Here is a 19,701-nt window from a genome sequence, read left to right on the forward strand (position 1 = left end):
TGAAACATTTTGAACAATCCTCCGCGGAAATTCTAAAGAAGTTTCCGTTAAACTTATGGAGAATTTCTCCTGAAAATTCCAGAGAATTTTTCTCGTAAACTCTTTAGAGTCTCCCGCGGAAATTCTTAAGAATCGACTGTTTTATCGTTGGCCATGCCAAACTAATCGTCTTTATTATTCTAGACTGAGAAAGCCAACGGTAAAACACCCATTCTACCACCCGCACTCTACTACAATTATCAATAATGTTTTTTTTTTCAATTTCGTTTATTTGGTAGGCTCAGGCGTGTATAACACTTTACGGAGCCATGGTTCTTTGGGATATGTACAATCAATATCATTTTATTATGAAGTTAATAAGAGAGGGGAAGAAGCCAACGTACTCGTGGTGACTCGAGGTTAGATTTACAATGTTCAGGGATGGAAGGGGATTAGGATTCGGAAATCAGGGAATCATCATAATCAAAGAATGTCAGCTGCTCATCCGGTTATTTGGTGTCAGTTACGATGTGGTGTGTCGTCGTGCTCGAAGAATGGTTCGACTGGGAGCATCTTCCGGATGGCCAGAGCTACGGAGCTCTACGGAACAGACAGGCAGAGACTTAAAAAAAAACTTTGAAGAAAGAAAAAAAAACAAAGTATTAGATTTTGATGTCAGAAGAACAAAGAAAACCATAAATGGCCTGCATATAGACTACATCACGATCTCCCAAAACACCTCGAACTTCCCTGAAGGGTTGTTTACCTCGGGCCACAAGGGTATCCAATAGTCGCTCTCTGGAGGCGTCGTTTTCCGAGCAGAACCAAACTACGTGATCGATGTCATAACCGGCTCCGCACCTACATAAGTTGCTATCGACAAGGTTTATTCTGTACAGATGTGCGTTTAGTGAATAGTGATTGGACATAAGTCTCGACATCGTGCGAATGAAGCCTCGACTTAAGTCCTCACCTCTGAACCACGCTCGCGCAGAAACTTTAGGAACTATAGAAAATAGCCACCGTCCAAGTTCGTTGTGTGTCCAATTCCTTTGCCAACTCTGAAGAGTACTCTGACGGACTAATGGGAAAAACTCGTTGCTCGAGTATTGTCTATCATAAACTTCACCTTCCTGTGCGCCCACCTTTGCCAGCGAGTCTGCCTTCTCATTGCCGTAGATTGCGCAGTGAGATGGGACCCAAACAAAGGTAATCTTGAATGATCTTTCGACCAAAACACGCATCTGCTCTCTTATGTTTGTAAGAAAGTAAGAATCGTGCTTAGCAGGTTTCATCGACCGGAGTGCCTCGATAGAACTAAGACTATCCGAGAAGATGAAATAATGGTCTACGGGCTGATTGGAAATTATCCCCAAAGCGAAGTTAATTGCTGCCAACTCAGCAACATAAACCGAACACGGTTCCTGAAGTTTTCGGAAGGTGGTTGAAGTCACATTGAAAACACCGAAGCCAGTGGATCCGTTAATGCGAGAACCATCAGTGAAGTATCTGTTGTTGCAATTGACATGTTCATATTTTTCGGAAAAAGAGAGGAATGGATATTTTTCGAAGATGATCTGGTATTCCTTGAATGGCATGTTTCATGGATAGATCGTATTCAATGGAGGAACTGTCGTTGGTGAAGTGAACTCGAGGTGGATTATAACACGGAAGACAAAGATCTGTTGATATGTAGTTGAGATAAACTCTAAGGAATCTTGAACGGCAAGTCAGTTCAAGCATTTTTTCGAAGTTATCTAGGACAAGTGTGTTACTTGTTCCACATTTGATGAGTATTCTTAGTGAGAGCTCCCAGTAACGGTGCTTTAAAGGAGTGACTCCAGCAAGCACCTCCAGGCTCATGTTATGCGTTGAATGCATGCAGCCAAGGGCAATACGCAAACAACGATACTGAACACGTTCCAATTTGATCAGGTGGCAATCAGCTGCTGAGAGGAAGCAGAAAGAACCATACTCTAAAACAGAGAGAATAGTCGTTCTATAGAGTTTGATGAGGTCTTCCGGGTGAGCACCCCACCATGTTCCGGAGATAGAACGTAGAAAATTGATCCTTTTCCGGCATTTTTCTATCAAATACTCAAAATGGAGTTTCCAGGTACATTTGGAATCAAACACGACCCCAAGGTATTTAGAAGATAAAGATTGGTTAATGTCATCATTCAACAGCTTTAGTTTCAGTTGAGCAGGGTACCGCTTCTTAGTAAACACAACCAACTGAGTTTTTTGCGGTGAAAACTCGATCCCCAAATGTCTGGCCCAAACAGTCAGATTATCTAGGGTACTTTGCAATGGTCCTTGCAAGACATCTGCACATGGACCTCTTAGAGAGACCACGGCATCATCTGCAAGTTGTCTCAGCGTGCATTGTTCTTCCAAACAATTGTCAATATCTTTAACATAGAAATTATAAAGCAAGGGACTTAAACATGAACCTTGGGGAAGGCCCATGTAACTAGTTCTGGAAGTTGTCAGAGTGCCGAGTGTGAAGTTCATTTGTTTTTCTGGCAACAAATTGTACAAGAAATTATTCAAAATAACGGGTAATCCATTACTGTGCAGATTGTCTGACAGTACTTCTATGGAAACTGAATCAAAAGCGCCCTTAATATCCAAGAATACTGAATCCAATTGCTCCTTGTGCGCAAAGGCCAGCTGAATATCTGAAGAAAGCAACGCTAGACAATCGTTTGTTCCTTTCCCTTTTCTAAATCCAAACTGAGTATTTGAAAGCAATGCATTTTGTTCGACCCAATGGTCGACTCTTGAAAGGATCATTTTTTCCAATAATTTTCTCATGCATGATAGCATGGCAATCGGTCGGTATGAATTGTGATTAGGCGCTGGTTTCCCAGGCTTTTGAATAGCTATTTCTTTGACCTGTCGCCATTCAGGTGGCACGATGTTGTACTCCATGAAACAGTTGTACAGGTCAAGTAATCGTCTTTTTGCGATATCTGGGAGGTTTTTCAGAAGATTGAATTTGATGTTATCGCATCCCGGAGCAGAGTTATTCGATGAAAGAAGAGACATAGAAAGTTCCAGCATTGAGAATGGTCCACCTAAAGAACCGGGATCAGTTACTGATTCTCGACATAGCGGTTCTGCTGGTACGGAATCTGGGCAGACCTTTTTTGCGAAATTGAATATCCATCGATTGGAGTATTCTTCATTCTCATTGGTGGAAATGCGGTTCCGCATGTTGCGAGCCGTTTTCCAAAGTGTTGTCATTGAGGTTTCTCGTGATAGTCCATCAACAAAACGTCGCCAGTAGCTACGTTTTTTTGCCTTGAGAAGATTGTTGAGTTTTCTTTCGAGCCTCAAATACTCTTCAAAAAGCTCGGACCTTCCGTGTTTACGGAAGGCCTTGAAGGCATCAGATTTCTCAGAATACAACTTAGTACATTCATTCACTTGGAACGCGTCGTTTCTGAGCTTATAGTGCGCTTTTTTGAATCAACTCAATAAGGAATCGATATTCATCCAAAGGTGGAAGAGTATCAGTTGAGTCAATACCAATTTTTACCGCCGATGCAAATTTTTGCCAGTCAATGTTCTTCGTGAGATCGAAAGGAACATTAACTGGCTCAGATTGTTGATAGCCACTCATAATTGTGGTGACTATCGGCATATGGTCACTACCATGGGGATCTTGAATTACCTTCCACGTACAATCTAATGATAGTGAGTTTGAACATAAAGACAGATCAATACGGCTTTGGTGACCATTTGGTCCTATTCGAGTTACTTCACCAGTGTTCAAAATATTCAAATTGAAATCGTCACATAAATCATAGAAAATAGGCGCTCTATAATCGTCATACGTTTCGCCCCATCGAATACCATGTGCGTTCATATCACCCAATATCAATACTGGAGATGATAGGAGGGAGACTGCGCTCCAAAAATGTCGACGATTAATAGAGACATTTGGAGGAATGTACACTGAAGATATGCAAAGATCTTTATTCTTCACATTTACTTGGCATGCGACAATTTCTAAGCCGGGAACAGTCGGAATGGGAATTCTGTAGAAGGAGTAGCATTTTTTGATCCCCAAAAGAACGCCACCATAGTGGTCATCCCGATCTTGGCGAATAATGTTAAAATCGTGGAAGTTGATTTCATCTTCAGAAGAAAGCCATGTTTCACACAGTGCAAATATATCGCAATCGGAATTGCTAATCAAAAACTTGAACACGTCTAATTTATTTTTAAGACTATGACAGTTCCACTGCAGCACAGTGATTGTATCTTGGGTATTAGCCGTATTATCCATCGAAAGATACAATTCCTGCAAGAAGGGGCCATGAAACAGTCAATTGCTTCAGATAACTTTCCACTGTTGGTATAAAGAGGTCAATGATTGGCCTCAATGAAATCGGAATATTGAATAAATTCAAAAAACGGTCCACAAGGTTCTTAAAGGATCAACCCTCGCTTGGACGGAATTCTTTTCTAGAAGTGCGAGTAACTTTCTTTTTTCGTTGATAGTCCTAATCGGATGTTTCTTTGAAACATCGGTTTTTGGCAATGGCGGAATGTCTTGCTGCAACTAGGATCTAAAGGAGCAGTGAAGACAGGTTGCTTCAGGATTTTAAATAATCCCCATTGCCTTCAGATTTTGGCAAGCTTTTATGGATGACTTTGATTTCTTACGGCGCGATCCTGGGAAGACGGTTGCTTCCTCTTTTCGGGCACGTGTACCTCCGCAGAATCATCCATGTCGGCTACATCAGAGTCCAATTCTCGCGTAACATATGATTACGGCTTATAAACCAAAACCATGATTTTTGATTTTCTGGCATGAACGATTGCTTTGTAAATTATTCTTCATGCTAGTTAAAACTCCGTACTTCATATCTCTTAAGAAACACATTAATTGCTATTTTGAGTGAACGTCTCATGAACCATTTGCACCGTAGTGGTTTTTAAGTCCTTTGTTGACGCCCTTAACTACCATGCGGAATGTTTGCTTTGGTTTTTAGGCCGTTCAGTTTATATTGCTTATTTAGAAAAACTAGCTTCAAGTTATTTTAAAATGTATATTCTTACTAGGTTTTCGATATATCGCATAGCAGAACTGCTCTGGCTAACAAATCTAAACAAATCCGATGGTGTTAGTAGCTTTGAGCAAACGGCTTAAAAACCAGACGTGTTGCCGGTGATGCGTGTAAACGGCGCGATTTTTGTTTTAGCTGAAAATTCGTAGATTTCGAATGGTTTTTCAATTAATCTTGATCTACTGTTATAATATAACCATTTACGTATAGCATTGACATGGTTTTGGCAATGAAATTAGTTTCTACTTCAATAAATGAATTAAATTAGTCATAGAAAATTTGAACCTCATTTTTCTCGGTTCAGCTTTGTTGGTTTTTCGGCCCTAATCATATGTTGCTCGAGAATTCGTCAATGGAAATGGAATCGTAGTAATCACTTACTTGAACGGTAGCTGAAATAGCAGCCTTTGCAGTGGTATCGGCGGATGAGTCTTGCGCTTTAACCATCTCCGCATAAGTCTGCTTGGAGCGCTGTACCAACGAGCGCTTCACTTTTTGGGTGCGCTTTTTGTACACCGGGCAATCTTGCAAACCATGGGCTGGAGCCATACCACAATAAGCACATTTTGTGGCTTGTTGCTGACAGGACTCCTCCCGATGACTTTCGAAGCGTTTAGCACAACGTAGTTTGTTGTCACAAAACTCGGCAGTGTGACCAAGTTGTTTGCAATTGGTACAATTAAATACCCTTGGCACAAAAAGACGCACCGGAAACAACATATTTTCTATATCGACATATTTTGGGAGCATCGAACCGGCGAATGTCACCCGAAGAGAGCCTGACTTAGAATATACCTTTTTACCATCTACCGTGGTTGCTGAATGCAATTCCTTGCAGTCCAGAATATCCACGGTAGATTGCAGGGCATTCTTTAGGCGACCTTTCCCTGCAAGCACATCCTTACAAGTCAGGCTCGCTGCGTTGATTACACCTTCTATCTCGACCTCCCGCGAGGGCTTGAGCTTGAGCTTGAGCTTGATTGACTGCTCGTAGTTGCTACTCCATTATGACCAGATCAGCTGTTCTTGCACAGGGAACCAACAGATGTTTGCTTGGGACTAGCACACATCTTCAATGTACAAGTACTGGTGATCTCATTTGTTAGGTCATACTGGCGCCTGCCACGTCAGAATGCAAGTCAATGTAGGGAAGGGGAGGAAATGATGATGCAATCACTCGCCCACTGCAAGCCGAATATACCTCTGCACTTGCCACGAGTTCATGCGGAATTTGTTGGAATTTATGGGTTAGGTTGGAGAGGCAGAGGTCCGTCTTGGTTAACGAGCTGCCAATGTGATAGATAGGAGAAGGTAACTGATGGAATTTCTAATTGGATGTAGGAAACGAGCTATATAAGTTCATTTCCGATTCTAGCAGATTACTGTTAGAATACTCAAGTTGAAGGTATAGGAATAGTAATGGAAACGGTATGGAAGTCCATTTCCAGTTCTAGCGATTGTTAGAACATGAGAAATAAAGAGAAAGATACAAAGTAGGAGAATGGAACGGACCTGGGATTTAACCCACGACCTCCTGCGTATGAGGCAGAAGCAGTAGCCATATGACTACCAAGCCCGCTTATAAAAGATATGAATAAGCTTGAGCTTGAGCTTGAGCTTGATTGACTGCTCGTAGTTGCTACTCCATTATGACCAGATCAGCTGTTCTTGCTCAGGGAACCAACAGATGTTTGCTTGGGACTAGCACACATCTTCAATGTACAAGTACTGGTGATCTCATTTGTTAGGTCATACTGGCGCCTGCCACGTCAGCATGCAAGTCAATGTAGGGAAGGGGAGGAAATGATGATGCAATCACTCGCCCACTGCAAGCCGAATATACCTCTGCACTTGCCACGAGTTCATGCGGAATTTGTTGGAATTTTTGGGTTAGGTTGGAGAGGCAGAGGTCCGTCTTGGTTAACGAGCTGCCAATGTGATAGATAGGAGAAGGTAACTGATGGAATTTTCTAATTGGATGTAGGAAACAAGCTCTATAGTTCATTTCCAATTCTAGCAGATTACTGATAGAATACTCAAGTTGAAGGTATAGGAATAGTAATGGAAACGGTATGGAAGTCCATTTCCAGTTCTAGCGATTGCTAAAACATGAGAGATAAAGAGAAAGATACAAAGTAGGAGAATGGAACGGACCTGGGATTGAACCCACGACCTCCTGCGTATGAGGCAGAAGCAGTAGCCATATGACTACCAAGCCCGCATTCTATCTCGACCTCCCGCGAGAGCACATAAACTAAATATTCAATATTGTACGCCTTGTCTTTCGCAATTTCATTCGCCACCTGGTATGTAGGTGCGGTGATGCGTAATTTGTTTCTGTTGATTTGACTGAATTCAAGCTTCGTAAAACGACGCGTCAAATCTTGTTTTATGCCCAGGAAATCTAGGCTCTTCACTTTCTGCCGAAAGTAAACAACCCAAGGCCCAGGCGAAGCCGCATGGTACAATCGTGTGCGAGTACTATCTTTTGGAGGCCCATTGCCTCCTACTGTCTCTACCTCCATTCTCACCTCGCAAGGTGGAAGGATAATTATTGCTTATGCTAACTTACAACTAATAGCTTATTAGAAAAAAAATATCAAGAAAAAAACTAATTCAATTTGTTTCTATTAGTTCCGCTCTGTGACGGGAGAACAATAAAGCAATCTCTTCCACTTATCTGCGCCTGCTGCTGTAGGTAGCAGCAGTAACAATAGCCTGCTTCACTGGCGTCGCCAGAAGCAGCTACTTCCCTCGCCGAAAGCGATCGCCTTGGATCCGTAGGTAGGAATAGCACCACACAATACTTGCACTACCGAACACAATCCGCGATGAGACACAGCACACACGTCTGGCTCGTTCAAGCTATCGGCACGGAATCATCAATAATGTTTTGTGCAAATTTGGAAGAATACTCAACAGAAACTCAACAGGAACTTTTCATAAATTTTTGAAGTTTTTCCTGAAGAAGTTAAGAACATTTTTTTGTGAATATTCTGAAGTTTCTCATGTAAATTGCAACGAATTTTCTGCTGAAATTCCAAACAATTTTATTTGGGAATTCAAAAGAGCTTCTCTAGGTAATTCCAAAGATTTCTCGAAACTTCAAACAATCCGAAAGTTCATTAGATTTTTCATGCAAAATTCAAAAGATCCTTGTTTGAATGTCTTAAAATATTCCGAAAAATGCAGAAAAAAATCTTAGAAAAACGTAATGAAGAAATCGCCACGCCGATTCACGCCGCCGCCGGCTAAAATGGCTATCGGCGCCGCCGCCGACCAAAATTCTGACAAACGCCGCCGCCGACGAATATCGGACCGGCGCATACCTCTACCTACAATCTTATACATTGTCTATCCTTACAATCCTGAATTTCTTTCATCCTGTTTTTTTTTATTCTAAATTCTTCCAAATCCTCCCAAAATACCTTCAAACTTTGTCGTAAATTAATTCAATCTTAAATTTTCAACATCCAAAAATTTCTCCAACATTAAATTCCTCTCCGGCGGCAGCAGCAGGCAGGATTCCATGTCGGGTCGGGAGATCCTGTATATTGTCACGCTTCTGGAGAAGGTCAATGATTTCCTCTTCATTTGGTTTTTATTGACTGGGATAAAGCTGTAAGTCATGGGAATAAGTGGGCACCATGAGACGCAAACGAGTTCCTGGGAAATTCATCGCCCCCATCGAGGCACAGTATGAGATCTTCTCGTACAGAGTGCTGAACAACGAATCCGAAATTCTTCCAATACTAATTTTTTTTCTTCTTAAATTCTTTCAATCCTTAATTCTTTCAATACCTAATTCCGTCACTCCGAAATTTCTTAAAGTTTATCAATTCTGACTCCTTCGATCTTAAATTTATTATGATTTTGTTTATTATCAATGACTGAATTTTGTTATCTTTCAGTTTACAGAGTCTACAAATTATCCGTACAGATTATACAAATTTGTTTCTACGGAACAAAAAAGATATTTATTGACTAACTCAGCAAATCTTTGGACATTACAATTCAGCAGGCAGTAACAGATGTACTTTATGCGATACTCATACTGAGTGTAAAGTTCAAATTAGTATTTGTGAATGCTTTATCTCCTGGTTTTCTTTAAACAAAAAAGAATGGCCATAATTACGGTAGTAAATTGAAACTAAAAAGATTCGTCGTAGGGCGGTCGCCTTAGCAAGCTCGAAGCGCTGCTTCGCTTTTCGGCCTGTAACTTTGGAACGAACGAGTGTATTAGGGAACAGCTATGAAAAAAATAACGCGTACTTTTTTTACTTTCTCAACTCTGTATTTTCATTAAGATTGGATTACAAAGAAAAACACCCTACCGAAGTAACTATTTACTTCTTTTTTGTTTCTTTTCCTTCTTGGTCGCGATGGCTTAGCGACAGCTGGCGCTGCCTTTTTTTCGACTTACTTTTCCTTCTTGTCTCCGGCGGTCTTCTTACCGGCTTCAGTCTTCTTTTCCGGCTTGTGTTCAACCTTGGCCTTAGCCTTAGCGACAGCCTTCTTGGCGGCCTCAGTCACCTTCTTCACTTCCTGCTTGACCTCCTACTTAGAAACCTTCTTGGCTGCCTTTATCGGCGGCCTTCTCCTTGTCGCGATCCTCACCGGTGGAGCTACGCGAGTCGCGCATCGAAGACAGACGCGACCGACGGCAAATGCGTTCCTGGCGACGACACAGGTGCAAGATCTTCATATATTCGGCCTCGGTTTCCTTGCAAGACTCCACACGGCATTTCTTGATTGCTAGACGATGCCGCTAGCGCTGCAACACGAGTGCAGCAATCAGACGCTGGATCTTCGGAGACTTGGTGCCTTCTTGCCATACTTTTCCGGAAGTGGGCGCTTGACGAAAAACTTGGTAACATCATCATCCTTGGACATGTTGTACAGCTTGCAGATGTTGTTGGCGCGCTTTAGTCCCAGGCGACGAGGAACGGTCGTATCGGTCAGTCCGGGAATGTCCTTCTCACTCTTATTGACGACGATCAAAGCCAAAGCCGACAGGTTCTGGTCAACGATGCAACCACGCTTACGCTCGCGCTCTCCGGTACGACGTGGGCGATAGTACGAGTGGCCCTTTTTCAACAGCAGACGAACGCGGGTGTTGGTCAGGACTCCCTGCTTCATGGGGAAACCCTGCTTGTCGTTTTTGCCGCCATCAATCCATTCATCACCAAGGTGATCGGCGGTGATTTCGGCGCCCATACGCTTGTCGTAGAAGTGACGCAGCTTGTGGTCGTACATGACCTCGAAGGTCTTCTGGGCCCCGCATGAAGATATGCATCTATATGACCGATACGACCGTTCCCCGTCGCCGCAACAGTAACGTTTTCCATATCTGCATGATTTCGGATCTATAGGGGCTAGATAAGCCTTATAGGTAGTTCAGGTCATCCAAGAACTTCTTGGGATATAGACCTACGAATCAGCCTGTGTAACGATGAACGTCGTATATGTAGACAAAACAACGGGAATTATTACATTTTGCCTGTTACGCTCTTTTCAAATGTTGGTCCAGATATAACATTTGATTGAGACTATTGACATGCATTCGGTGATGTACATAATATTATGGGTCTAATAGCATACAAATGTTTGAGGTTTTTACAAAACACTGCTTATCATGTCATTCAGATATTGACGACAAACATTAAAGATTTTTTTTGGAACGGCAAAAGAATCTAATTTTTTAGTTGGCTGGCATACGTCCTATTTTAGCGGAATATTACTTTTCAAGACTTGCAAAAGACCAAAATTCGATTGTGAGACACCTTGGGATTTAATGGGTTTAAACGGATACACTCTCACATTCAATTTATTCCATTCTACTTTTCCGAAACAATTCTGCTCGGGTAGCGATTTGGAATGCTGCCGTTTTTTTTTCTCCTGTCAAAGAACCTGATTACATAAGCGTGATATTTCATGGGCATTGTCATATCATAAACGTAATGATGCGTTAATATTTAAATAGAAATGTTTACACATAGATAATCTTATCTAAATAAAGTGCAATAATTTCTATCTGAAATGGCTCTGTTGACAACACAAATTGATACTCCCATACTGACGATGGATCCATGTCAAAATTATGTAGGTAGTAAGGTACTGGCTAAATGAAGATGAGCGGTTTTAATGTTTAATGCATCAATTTCAAGAAATCAGTTTGAAATTTAGAATAATTGCATTTATTTGGAATTATTTATTTATTGTTTTAAGAAATAAATAATTTCTCAAACTGATGTCTTTTGTTCTGTTTGTTTTGGTTCATTATTGAAGAAACATCTGAGTGATTATCAAACTCGTCAAAAATCATCAGCTAATAAATAAATCCAGTTTGAAATGTGCGAAGAATGACTTCTCACCGAGTTTCTCTCCATCGTACAGCACCTGATTTCACTGTCGTGCCAGTTTCAACTGGTAGACAGTACATTAGCATAGAGCGGCAACCTAAATAGAAAAAAAAAGTTGTTTGTGCAGCAATCGGAAGGTAACGGAGGCAAACCAAAACAAACATTAGGAGCTGACTATCCCACCGTGCGATTCGATCGGTCAAAACTGTCGTCATCATCACCAGCATGCATGAAGCATCGTTGCACGTTCCCGTCCAGTCCGGGGGGGTCGATCACACGCCAAGGATCGGATGGTGGTCCAATGAAATTGATTTGATAAATAAATATCACACAAAAACCATTCGTCGTCAGCCACTACTGCGTGCTGCTCTTCGGTCGGGAAAGTATTTGAGGCGCCATGCGAATGGAACGGCCTAGTGGAGAGTAGTATCGGTCGTTCGTTCGTTGACTATCCATCATAAATCACTCGGAATGAACTGAGGGTACTGTTGTTTGTGTGTTTTTGATTTAATCGAAAGCATATCCCAACAAAATCATCAATGTGGCTGGTCGGGCTACCAACTCCATGAGGTTGTATGCTGATGAGGGAGAAATATGAAAGGTAGAAGATCGGTTTGCAAAGAATGTGGAATGATGAAGTTCAGTTTTTTGAGTTTGCATACGCAAATAAGTCTTCTATTATCGAGATCACTCTGCCATAATATAACATGTAAAAACCTGGAGTGTAATCGAACACAAGAATCAACACATTGACAAAGGGCTGTGTTATTTTATGGCATTTCTCTGGAGCGTTTCGAGAATCAATCTTATTCATCAATTTAATTTTAAAGTGACTATAATCTCGAGGTAACTATCTGGAAGAGCATTAAATTGAGTTCTTAATCTTCGTGATAGCCTACCATCGAAACCAAAACCGAACCAGCAGGTGGTAATCAATACCACAAATCACAATTCCCCATCCTTCGTCTTCTATTTCTCCAATTTCCGTGGTGGTTGTGTGTTCAATTCATACAGCAGACGGCCGTCAGTCGTTTCAATTATAATGTAGACGTTGCTGCTGGTTGGTGATACATCGCATAATTCGCAGCGGTAGGAATCGTAGGCACTGAAACACGGCAAGACCTCTGCCCACATTCCCGACTATCGGAAACAACGAGCTTGTCTGTCTCTGTTCTTGCCACGGGGTACCTATACGCGTATCACTCCACACGTATTAAGGCTGGCACCATTTGCAGCCTGCGTCAATTATACACCAGTGCAAGCACTTCTTGTAATGCCTATTTAAGTTGTAACTATTCCAAAAACGTGTATCACATGTGTAAGATTTCGTCACGATTTTGGAAGCCTCCTTTTCATTTGTTCTGCATTGGCAGAACATCTTTCAATTGAAACAATGCCGTTCAATAATTATAAAAGCATATTTCTAAATAAAAATCTAGATTAAGAAACTCGATTTGTCATTCGCTACGGTAGACTGACGACAGAGGATGATATGGTATATCACTGCATAGGCGACATTTATAATGGTGGTCGATCAGAAGTACCCACACTCCAACTCCTATCTTGTAGCATAATCATCATCTTCTTCTTCTATGGCTCTACATTCCAACTGAAACTTGACCTGCTTTTCAACTTCTATTAGCATTTCCTCTGTTATTAATTGAAAGCTTATCTATGCCCGCCATTGCATGAGTATGTACCTTGTTTGGCAAGCATAATTGATACACTATGCCCAGGGTGTCGCGAAAGATTCCAACCCGAAAACATTCTAGACGGGACCGAGACTAGAACTCACCATCTCCGGATTGGCAATTATTTTTATTTTCGATCTACAAGCCCCATAGCTCTGAGCTCTGAGGGCCTCTCCTTCAACTTTTCCGGTAGCTAGCTGTTAGCAGATTCGGACTGTCATTCTGTGCAGTCAAGTGTCCGGAAAAGCCGAACACTTGACTGCACAGAATGTCGTACATTATCTGCCAGAAGTATGGAAGCGCTAAAGAAGGATTGCAGCACCTATTTTGAATAGTATTGCAACTCCCTCTCGAAAAGTTTAGCATCACTCCATATTTGTGATGTTGTATCATCGAATGTTTGCGACTAAGAATGATTTCACCAGTCACTAGTTTGGCCACGAAGGAAGGCAGATTTTTGTTCTGTTTTTCTTCTTATTTGAGGAGTGCCAAATCCAAGCCAACGGTCCTCGTATGCTGGAAGATGAGCGAGGTCCCTCCATGGTAGATGCCGAAGTGCATAACGCGCGAATCTGAGCTGCACGGATTCTAACCTTGAGACCCAGACGCTTTGATGAGGGCTCCAGAGTACTACAGCAAGTATTCAAGGATAAAACGAAATAAAGACCAGAGACAGAAACTTTAGACAAAGAGGGACCCTGAAGACTTCAGATAGTTTGAAGATGAATCCGAGTTGCCAAATAGCAGTTGCGATGCCATCGTTATAAGGCGGCTTGAATGTCATGTCTTGAATCCAGTGTGATTTCCAAATCTTCAATCCGATTTACTCTTCCGAGAATTGCACAAGAGATACAACTGTCAAAAACTATCGGCTTGTGTTTTTTATGAAAGGAAATAACATCACATTTTGGAATAACGAGTGTCAAAATATTGGCAAAACACTATACACACGTGACTTTAGTTCTTCCAGTGCAGTATTCAAGGCTGATAACCATAAAGACTTTAACATACCACACATAAAACCAACGGCAACTAGAACTCAGGAGGTAGAAGTCGAGAGAACAAGAGACATCCCAAATTACTCCCATGATGTGGTACACAAGGAGAACTATCGAGAACCATTTTCACTGGATTATTGTCCGACATTGTGGCTATGTGGCCGGCCCACCGCAGTCTTCCGATTTTCGCGGTGTTTACGATGGATGGTTCTCCCAACAGCTGATGTAACTCGTGGTTCATTCGCCTCCTCCAGGTACCGTCCGCCATCTGCACCTCACCATAGATGGTACACAACATTTTTCTTTCGAAAACTCCCAGTTGGTCCTCCATAAGCATCGTTCAGGTCTCGTGTCCGTAGAGAACTACCGGCCTAATAAGCGTTTTGTAGATGGTCAGTTTGGAACGGCGGCGAACTCTATTCTATCGAAGCGTTTTGTGGAGTCCAAAGTACATACGATTTCCTGTCATGATGCGTCTCCGAATTTCTCTGCTGGTATCATTTTTAGCGGTCACCAGTAAGCCAAAAAAACGAAATCACATGTTCGGCCAAATAGCCTATCTTCCAAAAGTCCATCTCTACCGAAGGACCATTTCTGAAAACGGCATTTTCGGTCGAATAACTTATGTATCAAACGACTTTTTCAGCCAAATAACCAATTCGGCCGAACGACATTTTTGGCCGTATGAACATTTAGGTAAAATGAGACCTGTGCGCCGATTCAAAATTTATCGGCGACGACGTAAAAGATCATTTTCGAACCCTACCGAAGGAAGTGGTTACCCTCCAATACATTTTTCGAACTAAATCTTTCACATGTTGTGCAATTGCACAAATCGAGTTTCAGACATAGTAATTAATTTCCACTCCGGGTGGCGAATACCCGAAATTTAGGCAATCGACTTTGATTGTACAGATCATTTTCAACCAGTAGCGACGGCCGTTGGTTCACAAATTCCTCCGTAAATTCCACCAGGAAGTGCTAGGAAGGAAGCTCCAGGAATTGCTCCGAAAGTTCCTTCGGAAGCTATTCTAGGAATTCCTTCAGAAGTTCCTTCGCAATTTTCTCCAAGAATTCCTCCGGAAGTTGCTCCAGGAGATCCCCCGGAAGATTCTCCAAAAGTTCCTCCTGAAGTTGCTCCAGCAGCTCCTACGGAAGATTCTCCGGAAGTTCCAACAGGAGTTCCTCCGGGAGTTCTTTAGGAAGTTGCTCCAGGTGTTTCTCCGGTAGTTCTTCTAGGAATTCCTCCCGAAATTCCTCCAGGAGTTCCTCCGGAAGTTATTCCAGGAGTTCCTCCGGAATTTTCTCCAGGAATTCCTCCGGAAGTTGCTCCAGAAATTTCTCCGGATATAGATGTGGGCCAGCCTAGGGCTGAAAACCTCTCAAATAAAGACAACAAAAATTCGGAAGATCTTCCAAGAGTTCATCCGAAAGTTGCTCCAGGAGTTCCTACGGAAGTTCCTCCAGGAGATGCTCCGGAAGTTATTCCAGGAGTTTCTCCGAAAGTTGTTCCAGGAGTTTCTCCGAAAGATGCTACAAGATTTCCTCCGGAAGATCCTCCAGGAGTTTCTCCGAAAGTTCCTCCGGACGTTCCTGCAGGAGTTCTTTCAAGAGTTCCTCCGGAAGCTCTTCTATAAGTTTCTCTGGAAGTTCATTCAGGAGTTCCTCCGGAAGTACATCCAGGAGTTCCTCCGGAAATTCCCCTAGGAGTTCCTCCGGAAATTCCTCTAGGAGTTCCTCCGGAAGTTCCTCTAGGAATTCCGCCGAATGTTCCTCCAGGATTTCCTCTAAAAGTTCCTTGAGACGTTCCCGCAGGAGTTCTTCGAGAGTTTCTCAGAAAGATCCTCCAGGAGTTCCTCTGGAAATCCATCATGGAACTCTTCCGGTATCCCCTCAAAATGCCTCTGGAATTTTTTCCGGAAGTTCCTAGGGGAAACTGGGGTAATATAGACCCCCGGGACTAAACCACTCTTTGACGTTTTCCTAGACATTTTCAGCTTTTCAGTTTTTTAGAGTATTTACAGATCCGGAACTACCAATCTTTCAGTAAACATTCTTGGAAATATGTCTAAAACACCGCCAAAAATGCCAAAAGGTCGTTTTGCCCCAGGGGTGCATTTTACCCCGTTTACCTTATATCAGCGGTTCAAGAGATTCGAAGCCTCCTTTTAAGTGACTCGAAAGCCGCCTTTCATGAGGCTCGGAAGCTTCCCTTTTAGTGGCTCGAAAACCTCTTTTTATATGGCGCGGGATTCTACTTTCAAGGTGCTCAGGAACCATCTTTTAAGTGGCTCGTAAGCTGCCTTTCAAGAGGCTTGTAAGATTCCCTTAAGAGGTTCAAAATTTTGTTTTGCAAGAGCCTTAGAAGCGTACTTTTAAAAGGCTCAGAAGACTCCTTTTAAGCGGCTCGGAAGTCGCCTTTTAAGAGGGTTTGAAGCTTCCCTTCACAGTGCTCGGAAGCCTCCCTTCAAGAGGCTCGGAAGCCGCCTTTCAAAAGGTTATGAAGCCTCCCTTCAAGTAGCTTGGAAACCTCCCTTCAAGTGGCTCGTAAGTCTCCCTTCAATAGTTTTGGAAGCCTCCAATATTCAAATAAGTCTTGTAGGAAGCTTGAAGCATAAATTTACTTTGAATTGGAATTTTTAACCGAGTAAAAAAATTTCAGCCAACTTCACGGAGAGCCATATATCACGTTAGTTTTCAGGTCCGTTTTTATATATCTTATCTACGCTTGTTTTTAATTACAGCAAAAGTTCGAAAGGGTAGCTCTCAAGGAAAATGTTGAGTAACGCTGCCCTATATGAATGCTAACTTCTTGAATAATTTTCATAGAATTTCTCTTGAAATTCTTACTGGAGTAAGTAAGTGGACTCTTTAGATATTTCTTCTAAATTCCTTCCGAAAATCACATAGAATTCCACTAAACCCACCTCCCGGGAAACCTTCCGAAAAATTGTCCAGGAATTCTTAAGGAACTTCTTATGGAAATTAAATTGCGAAATCTACATATAGAAAGTCTTACGGGCATTCCTCTGGGAATTCTTTAAGAAATTCCTCCCGGAAAGTCGTTCACAAATAAATTACTCTGGAAAAAAATTTCTCCGGATATATCTTTAGGAATTCTTCCGATTTTTTTTTCCCAAGAGCTCCTTCACAAATTCCCCCAAGAATCTCCCCGAGAATTTCTCCAAGAATTTGCACAGAAAACCTTACAGAATTTTACCAGGAAATTCCCTTTAAAACTCCTTCAAAATATCATAAGGAAAGTACTCCAGCTTTTTCTTTAGATACAAAAATTCTCTCAAAAATACCTACAAGAATATACGCGAAAAATCCTTCAAGAACTATATCTCTATACGTTCTCCTGAAAATTTCTCTTGAAAATTCCTTTCGTGAAGAATTCAAGACGGAATTTTCGTGGGAATATCCGAAGGAGTTCATAAGAGATTTTGATGATCAATGCATGAAGTATTTCTTGAAGAAATTCGAAAAGGAATCCTTGAACTCAGAAGACATTTTTTCATAAATTCTTGGATGAACTTGAGTATTCTAAGGAATTCCTAAAAGACTTAAAAAAAGAAATAGAAAGAAATGTAGAAAATTCTAGAAGTAGGCGTATTAGTTCATAAAGAATTGCAAAAAAGGTTGTAGAGTTTTCAAACAATTTTTAAATGAAATTCTGAAATATTTTCAAACCGAAATATTCTAGTAAATAGGGTAAATGATGTGTTTTAGACATCTGAATATATTTTGGACTGTTGGCTATATTTTGCGTGTTTTTCTACACCGATTTTTTTTAAATTAACAGAATTAATTTTAGCTAGTTCATAGTCACATTTCGAACCATATTTATGTAACGAAATAAACAAAATATAGCCAAAAGTCCATAATATATTGATGTACAAAATAGCACCGTTACCCTAATTCCGAAGAAGTTCTAGAAGCAATTCTATGAATTCCTGAAGAACAGTTTCAGGAACAGCAGGAAGCGCCATTTCGACCAACCATTATTCGAAAATTCGAATATCTTTCGAGCCATCTTCAGGAATCCAACTGCTTCGCGTAGTCTTTGGCTAATCTATCGTCTTCTAGCCGTTCAATGTTAAGCCGACTTCGACGCGTGTTCTACGCCGTCGATAGATTTGAGCGCAGGCATACTGCAACGATGTAGTGGTCGGATTCAATATTCGCACTGCGGTAAGTGCGGACGTTCTTGCTGGCGGAGAAGAATTTACCGTCGATTGGGACGTGGTCGATTTGGTTGTCCGTTTCTTGGTATAGTGAAAATATCCTGGCGGAGGAAGAAAGTGCTTCGGACTACCATTCTGCGGGAGGCTGCAAAGTTTATGCATCGTAATAGCCGTTGTCATTCGATACGGTATCAGGACTATCCGGTCAGATCACCGGTCTGTACATTTCCTCCCTTTCGATGAGCGATGGCGATTTTGAGGTCCCGCAGTGGGCATTTATCGTATGTCTGCTCCAGCTGTGCATAGAACGCTTCTTTCACGTCGAAGGGTATCCCTTAGTGTGGGCAATGCATTTTATTCAGCCTACACATCCTTACGCTAATTGCCTGCCACCCAATCACGCGTTAACGCATCTAGCCCGTCACTATGAAGCCGGTTCCCAGGTAGTTAGTGGCGCCACAGCTTTGATAGAAGGTAACCACTCGATGCTCGCTTTCCCACACTTTCTGTCCTATCCAACAAATTTACTGCAGCGCCACGACGTCAAAGTTGCGGGGATGTAATTTATCGTAGACTCCTAGCAACTTGCAGTTCCATATTCCAAGCTTCCAACCGTGATCCTTCATTCATCGCCTAGGTCGTTGGCGATTGTTTTGGGTTGTATTACGTCTTATGTCGTTCGTAATCATTAGTAAACTTTCTGTCTCGCCGGAGGGACATCGTGTCAGATCTGTTTAGTGTCCATCCAAACATCAGGACTGGGGTTAATGCTCTTTGAGCGGCATGAATATATGCCCGCAGATAATCTCTGCCAGCTATTAATGAATTCAAAACCTAATATACCAGCGAAATGGTAGCGTTTACATTTGATCATGCAAAAATGGTAACGCTTAGTTGAAAACAATCAAATCAATAATAATCAATTTAGTTTAGAACCTTGCAACATCACACGAAAGAAGTGATTGATGATGATTCTTCGATCATGTCAACATTTTGAGTCTTTGATATTATCTTACGTTCATCAATATTTTACCTCCCACAACTTCAACCCACTGCACAGTGGCTAAAATCGAGTTTTTAGCGCGTTTATTTAATAGTATCTTTATAATGTGATTTAGCGTGATGGCGTCTTCGAGACATTTTATCAGTAAGTTAACGCGCTTCTTTGGAGGTATTCATCCTTATGAACAATCCCCCTAAGAGTGAGATGAAAAATTTATTTTTTGCACTTCACAACATATAAAGTTTGATTCTTCATAAAAGTTGTAGCAAAAGTTCTCCTGAAAAACTTTGTCGAAAACACCGAGTTCGTAATTTCTTTACTTTTGGAGATTTATTGATTTTTATGCCAACAAAGTTTTAAGCATGTGCGATGTATAAGCAACCAAGCACATGGAGACGCA

At 41.6% G+C, this 19,701-nt stretch overlaps 1 protein-coding gene and 1 pseudogene across 3 annotated transcripts in view; both read right to left on the reverse strand.

The window, feature by feature from the left end:
- LOC134221373 (trithorax group protein osa) overlaps positions 1 to 19,701 on the reverse strand; it is a 535,812-nt gene that overhangs the window by 449,657 nt on the left and 66,454 nt on the right. The gene's annotated exons all lie outside the window — the stretch shown is intronic.
- LOC134228088 (small ribosomal subunit protein eS6-like) lies at positions 9,480 to 10,334 on the reverse strand (annotated as a pseudogene).

Source organism: Armigeres subalbatus, chromosome 3 (genome assembly GCF_024139115.2).
Source record: "Armigeres subalbatus isolate Guangzhou_Male chromosome 3, GZ_Asu_2, whole genome shotgun sequence".
Classification (NCBI taxonomy): Eukaryota; Metazoa; Arthropoda; class Insecta; order Diptera; family Culicidae; genus Armigeres; species Armigeres subalbatus.